We start from the raw sequence: 7,753 nt of genomic DNA on the forward strand, positions 1-7,753 counted from the left end.
CACTTTAGTGCAAACCTTGAAATGCTAGAAGTAGTACCTTTCTTGCACATCTGATGCAAAAAGTACCACATTGCCCAAGGCTTTGCAAAAGCTCCCCATTCTGCATGACTGCAATTTCCTTAATGAGATTTTGGGCTGTATCCAGATCACGCGAAGTAATTCAGCATCTTAACCACTTGAGCCACTACTAGACATTAATCTACTACTAGACACTACTAGACCTTAATCTAGTTCTTCAACTGCAGACCAACATAAAAACATAACTCTAAAATACCATAAAAACAATAAAATAAATTATGACATTCTAAAATCTAGTGGACCAGCAACATCTTATAATATTAATTTATAGTTAGGTACAGAAAGGACACTCAGCTGTGGATGTGTCTGATGGTGAAAGGAAAGTCCGATGCTGCAAAGAACAATACTGCATAGGAACCTGGAATGTAAGATCTATGGATCAAGGTAAGCTTGACATGCTCAAAAATGAGATGGCAAGACTGAACATCAACATCCTGGGAATCAGTGAATTAAAGTGGATAGGAATGGGCGAATAACTCAGAAGACCATTATATCTACTACTGTGGCCAAGAATCCCATAAAAAAAATGGTGCAGCGAGGGCTTTTTTGTAGAAAAAGTCCAGCAGGAACTCATTAGCATAACAGGCCACACCCAATAGTAGAAACTCATTAGCATATTAGGCCACACCCATGACAGCACAGCTCATTAGCATATTAGGCCACACCACCATGCCTTCCCTTGGTTTGCCTGGGAGCCCCGTGACTGCAGGGAGCCCAGGCAGGCCGGTCCTTGGATAGGCTGGGGGAAGCACGGGGAGGCATTTAAATGCCTCCCCAATCCTTCAAGTCCCCCCCCTGGCCCGCCCACCTCAGAGTCGTCAGGGGGGTCGTTCTCCAAGCCTTCCCTTTGTAGCCATGCACGCAGACGTTTTGGCTATAGTGGGTGTGGCCAACTCTGAAGCCAGCCGGAACTCTGTTCCTGTGTGTTCCTGCCCAAAAATAGCCCTGGGTGTGGCCTTTATAGTCAACAAGAGAATGCAAACGGCAGTAATGGGATACAATCTCAAAAACAACATAATGATCTCCGTCTGAATCCAAGGCAAACCATAAACATCACAGTAATGCAAGTCTATGCCACAACCACTAATGCAGAAGAAGCTGAAGTGGACCAGTTCTATGAAGACCTACAAGAGAGCCAGTTTGGTGTAGTGGTTAGGTTGCACAGACTCTAATCTGGGAGAACTGGGTTTGATTCCCCACTCCTCCACTTGCACCTGGCTGGATGACCTTGGGCAAGCCATAGTTCTGATAAGAGCTGTTCTTGAAAAAGAGCCGTTTCTGTCAAGAGTTCTCTCAGCCCCACCTACCTCACAGGGTGTCTGTTGTGGGGAGGGGAAGGGAAAGGAGTTTGTAAGCCGTTCTGAGACACCTTTGGGTAGTGAAGGGCGGGGTATAAATCCAATCTCTTCTTCTTCTATTTATACGATTGCACTATATTTATAATAGCCAATATGTCCCTCACTATTGACCTCTGAGGAAGGCCTATGTAGGCCGAAACGCGTCAGGTCAGATTTATCAGCCCTTGTGTTTTATCATTTGTTATTTATACATAAAGTGGGTTGGGGGGTGAGTGGGAATGGGCGGGACAAAGAAAACCAACAGAAACAGAAAAGACAACTCAACATTGGCTTCCTGAAAAAGATCAAAGTAAAAGTAGTCTCAAAAGAGGGGGGGGGAGAGTGGGAAAAACAAACAAACAAACAATGAAAACAAGCCGGAAACCTAAAGGCACAAAATACATGAGGAAATCAGAGGGCAAACCAAAGCAGTATGGGCCCAGAACTAACAGGAAAAACCCACACAGAGAAGCCCAAGATAGGATTTGCTTAAAGGAGAATGTCTAAAAACCTACTTCGTATTCAGGATTATTCCTAGAACCCTTTCCCCCGTCTGCCTCCAAGTCAGCTCCTCAGAAAAAGGAACTGCTCAGCTGCAGTGTAGTTTGCCAAAATAAAAGTGACAGGTTGCTGTCGAGATGCAGCACCTTTCTAATGTCCCACGGCAGCTCAAGCCTTTTTGCATTCATTCTACCTATTCTCCAAGGTCAGATCAGTTCAGGGAACATGTGGCTGTGTGCTGTTGGTCCTGCTGCTTCACTGGCTCCCTAGATTCTGCTCGCCCAGCCCGTGGAACTGAGTTCAGTTCTGAACAGTTGTGATATGCACCACACTGAACCAGTATTCCCTCTAAGCCGAGTTAGTGTGAGCTAGCTCGCAGTTTTTTAGCCTCCAGCGCACAGATTTTTGTCTTGGCTCAGGAAGGGTGGGGCTCCAGGGCAAAAGGGCTCGCTCACGAATTTAATGCCAGTAGCTCACAAAATAGAATTTTTGCTCACAGGACTCCACAGTTTAGAGGGAGCATGGCTTGTGACCTGTGTCCCTCTCAGCCTAACTAAACCATCACTCACAATAACCTGCCCCGTCCTGACTCTCATCAGATCTCAGAAGCGAAGTGGGGTTGACCCTGGTGAGTACTTGGGTGGCAGACCACCAAGGAAGTCCAGGGTCACTATTCAGAGGCAGGCAATGGCCAGCCGCCGTCTCCTGCCTTGAAAACCCTGCAGTGCAACCTGACCCCGCTTCCACCAAAAACACAAACAGGGAAACCGGTTATCAATCAAATGGACTGGCTGTAAAACAACTTTCCCTATTGGGTTTAAACATTAAAAAAAATCATTTGACTTGGAAGCACAGGAGCTGTATGCAGTATCTCCGATCCTTCACATTTCTTGTTAAGGGGAAAATCCTGTTCAAACAAATGATCTGACTCCAGTGGTAACAAGACAAATAAATTTCACTTACAAAAACAGCAGCACATCTTACACGACATACTCATGTAGGTACATTTAACTTACTGTGAACAGACTAACTTCAAAAAGGTTAGCTTGCTACAGCTCCAAACTGGGAAAATATAGTTCATTTCAGTTTGTGGTTCGTGGCATGGCCAGTTCATGAGCCACGAACTGTCATGAACTTCTCGATGACAAATGCCCCAGTTTGGTTCATGACATGGTAGAACGCCCCCCCACACACCGGCATGCTAGAGACAGAAAACTCACAGGGGATCTCTAGCTGACTCTCCTCTACCTGCCTCCAAGTTTGGTGAGGATTGGATTTACAAGGTCTGAGTTATAGCTCACCAAAGAAAGTACCCCCAGGAAAGTGCTTTCCGGGGAAATGACAGGTGTAAGGCTCAGGAGGTTCATGAGTGTATAGAATGAACCCTGTGCAAGCTAGAGACATCAAACTTACAGGGGACTTCCTTCTGATGTTCCTCTACATCCCTCCAAGTTATGTGCAGATTGGATTTAGGGGGTCCAAGGTATGCCCCCCCCAAGATGCCCCCAGGAAACTGCTTTGGGGGGAAATGTCAGGAGCAGGTTCAAAAGTGTATAGAATGGTCCCCCTGCAAACTACACACATCAAACTCACAGGGAACCCCATCCTGCCTTTAAATAAGCAGTTATTTTCTTCGGGGGGCGGGAGAGATCTGTTGTCTGTAGTTCAGTCGTGATACCAGGTGATACCAGACGACAGAGCTCAGTTCCCCTGGAGAAAATGGCTGCTTTGGAGGGTAGACCCTATGGCTTTATACCCTGCTGAGTCCTTCCGCCCCCCCCCATGCTGTCCTCCACAGGGTCTGCCCCCGAAATCTCCAGGTATTTTCCTACTCAGAGCTGGCAACCCTACTTTCCCCTCAGTGCCTGTTGCTAGGCAACCAAGCTTGGTTCTTTCAGTAAAAGGCCCTTTCCACACCTATTTTGGGATTTGGGAGAAAACTCATTGGGGCCAGTCTTAAATAGGGTTGCCAGCTCCAGGCAGGGAAATTCTTGGAGATTTCATGGTAGAGTCTATGGAAACCAGGGTGTGGGGAGGGGAGAGGCCTCAGCTGAACAGAATGCCATAGAGGCCACCCTCCAAAGCACTTATTTTCTCCAGGGGGGAGAGATCTGTTGTCTGGAGTTCAGTTCTGATACCTGGCGATCTTCAGGCTCCACCTGTAGGTTGGCTACCATAGGCGTAGCAGTCAGCGCTTCAGAGCAGTGTCTGGTAGACCCAGGTTCTTGCTGTGGCAGCTGACTGGATAATTTTGGACCAGTCACAGACTTTCAGCCTAACCTACCTCACAGGGTTGTTGTGCAAGTCAAAAGGGGGAGAGGAGAATGATGTAAACTGCTTTGGTCCCCATTGCAGAGAAACACTACTGTTCCTCATGGGGAACCATTGTTGCCAATCTCCAGGTGAGGGCTGGAGATCACTCAGAATTACAACTGCTCTCCAGATGGCAGAGATCAGTTCCCCTGGAGAAAATGGTGGACTCTGTGTCCTTATACCCTAATGAGATGGCTCTCCTATGACAGCCAATGTGACGTAGCAGTCAGGGCTTCAGAGCATGGTAGAGGCTGCAGGTGGGGGGGGGAGATGGAAAGCTAAAGAGTGAGGGGGAAATAAAGGTGGGTTGATGACTGGCTGGGAAGGAGATATGGTTGCCAACTCCAGGTGGAAAATTCCTAGAGATTTGAGGGATGAAGCCTGGAGAGGGTGAGGTTTCAGGAGGGTGGGACCTCAGACAAGTACAATGCCATCGACTCTCCACCCTCCAAACCAGTCTGGGGAACCATTGTTGCCAATCTCCAGGTGGGGGCTGGAGATCACTCAGAATTACAACTGCTCTCCAGGGGGGAAGAAGAGAGAAGAGATTGGATTTATATCCCGCCCTTCACTACCCAAAGGTGTCTCAGAGCAGGTTACAATCTCCTTTCCCTTCCCCTCCCCACAGCAGACACCCTGTGAGGTAGGTGGGGCTAAGAGAGCTCTGACAGAAACTGCTCTTTTTCAAGAACAGCTGTGCCAGAACTATAGCTTCCCCAAGGTCATCCAGCCAGGTGCAAGTGAAGGAGTGGGGAATCAAACCCGCTTCTCCCAGATTAGAGTCCACGCACTTAGCACTCTACCAAACTGGAGCGGGGAGGAGATGGAAAGCTGAAGTCAGAGGGGAAGATACAGGTAGGTTGATGGCTGGCTAGGAAGGAGATAGGTTTGCCAACTCCAGGTTGGGAAATTCCTGGAGATTTGAGGGGTGGAGCCTGGAGAGGGTGGTGTTTGAGGAGGGGTGGAACCTCAGACAGGTAGAATGCCATAGACTCCACCCTCCAAACCAGCCATTTCCTCCTGGGTATCAATTGTTGCCAGTCTCCAGGTGAGGGCTGGAGATCACTCAAAATTACAACTGCTCTTCAGGTAACAGAGATCAGTTCCTCTGGAGAAAATGGTGGACTCTGTGTCATTATACCCTGCTCAGGTCGCCACAGCAAATTGACACTGAGTGCCCAACGCCAGGGCACTCTCCCAGAGCCTTTTTCTAGAGCTCTTTGTATTTACTTCCACAACGGACCTTATTCCTAGTTAGCTATATAGATAAAGGCAACCAGGTCATCTCTCTGGTCACAAGGCTAGTCTCCACTTCATACATTAAAAGTGGTGAAGCTTGTCACATCATTGACAGTGGATCCCAGCTATATTTCCTCTAATAATAAAATCAGGGATTTTCCTTTCAGTCTAGAAAGGCCTTCTGCATGCTGAAGATTCATTGCTTTTGAAAAAACCCTGCTGCTGATAGTTGTGGCAGCATGTCCAGCCTAAGTGAGTGATGCGATGCTCGCACTCTCTCAGGGTACGTTTTAGTTACTGTACCAAAGCCTAAGATGAACAGGCATGGAAAAGCAGGGATTTATGGTTTAGGGTACTCAGACAAAGAATATACAACATTCCTGATGTTCATTTACAGTATTTTCATATTTACTTTCTCTTGCAGGAGGAAAAAGATAACAAAACAAATATTTACTTGCTTCCAAGATACTAGAATATGGACTTTGCACAATAAAACCAAAGGAACATTAATAGAAATATAACTTTGAGAGAAACAAAGAGAGAAGGTGGGAACAGGGGACTGGACACATCTTATCTTTGGTTGGTGGATCTGCCATTTACACACATATATAAAACCAGAAGTAACATGTGTAGGTAGCAGTGGGATCATGAGAAGAAGGTACCATGCAAATGACCAACAAGACCTCGTCACAACTGGATGCACCAGAAAAGAATTTCAGAGTTAAAAAGAGTGATAGCTCCCTTCATGGTGACTGACCACTGTAAGCAAACTTCAATATGAGCCATAAAAATATGCTTGAAAATGCATTCTATGGCAATGTGAAGTAGATGTTACTGTTAAACAGTGAGCGTAGAATCCACGGTAATGTGGTCATTTGATTGCTTTTCCAAAGGCCCAGATTATGATTCAAAAATTAGATGAGTAGTGACATGGGGAATGCAGTCAAAGCTGACAACGACAGATAACTAATATGATGGCTAATATCTAGTAAGACGACAGATGACTAATACCACACCCCAAAGTTTGTGTCAATCAGGTTTTACATAGTTTTAGTCTATGTACACTAATCACATGGGGTGCAGGAGAATATCTTGATTCAAATCTTGCTCCCATTTTGACATGAATGTCTGAATTGATTCCACACTTGTACGGGGTTTTGACCACACTTACAGAGCCTATGCACATATAGTATGTATGCTGCCTCCCCAAATTATGACTGGTTGGGAGGCACTAACATTGGATTCTAAACCATGGCTTGCACTAGGCCATAGTACTGACTGCAGGGTAATTTCTCAATGCAGAAATTCCACTTTATGACTGCAGGGTAATTTCTCAATGCAGAAATGTCACTTTATTCAATAGTACCCCCCTCTTTTAGCCTCCTGCATACAAAGACGCAGGGCTCTTTTTGTAGAAAAAGCCCAGCAGGAACTCATTAGCATAATAGGCCACACCCAACAGCAGGAACTCATTACCATATTGGGCCACACCCCTGACAGCACAGCTCATTAGCACATTAGGCCACACCCCCATGTTACCAGAAGTGTGGTTATCCAGCTACACCCACCTTTTGCTTGTTATTCTGTTTACCTTGTTTGTTGTCAAAACCCAGAGCTTTTTTGTAGCAGGAACTCCTTTGCATGTTAGGCCACACAGCCGTAATGTAGCCAGTCCTAATGAGTTTCTGCTGTTGGTTGTGGCCTATTATGCTAATGGGTTCCTGCTGGGCGTGGCCAACTTGGGACCCAGCCGGAACTCCGTTCCTGTGCGTTCCTGCCCAAAAATAGCCCTGCAAAGACGGAAATGCAGACTAATAGAAAATCTTCAGTCCCACCTGCATTCAACTATAGATCGTGCTTTCTAAAGGAATTCCTTCCCTCTGCCACCTCTCCATGCCCCCCTCCTTGTTAGCAGTGGTTCACCAAGCCAAAATGTGATCCAGAGATTTCAACCTTTCTGGAGGGGGAATTTAAAAGGCAGCAAAATGGCCCGGGGGGGGGGGAGGGGGGGGATGTAAAAGATATATTATCTTTCAGAGTATGGCTTAGAGAATGCAATGACGCGGCTGGATAAAAATGGGGAGAGTGGCTGGTGGTTAACAACAGAGAAATGGAGTGAAGCCTGTAAAAGGTTTGTTTTTGCTTCAGAGTTGACAAACTTAGAAATTCAGTGAAGGAACTAGACATGGGGGGGGGGAATTGATGATCCTGAGGCGAAGGAGGGGCTTTGACTTCCACTGACAATCTTCCCTCCCCCACCCACATTCACACCTGATCAGTAAACA

The 7,753-nt window shown here is 46.5% G+C and overlaps 1 protein-coding gene across 1 annotated transcript in view; it reads right to left on the reverse strand.

Moving 5' to 3' along the window:
- LOC107105487 (serine/threonine-protein kinase BRSK2) overlaps nt 1-7,753 on the reverse strand; it is a gene marked incomplete at its 5' end in the record, with an annotated part of 331,496 nt that overhangs the window by 213,137 nt on the left and 110,606 nt on the right. The gene's annotated exons all lie outside the window — the stretch shown is intronic.

This window comes from Gekko japonicus, unplaced genomic scaffold, assembly GCF_001447785.1.
Source record: "Gekko japonicus isolate JY-2015 unplaced genomic scaffold, Gekko_japonicus_V1.1 scaffold1845, whole genome shotgun sequence".
Taxonomy (NCBI): Eukaryota; Metazoa; Chordata; class Lepidosauria; order Squamata; family Gekkonidae; genus Gekko; species Gekko japonicus.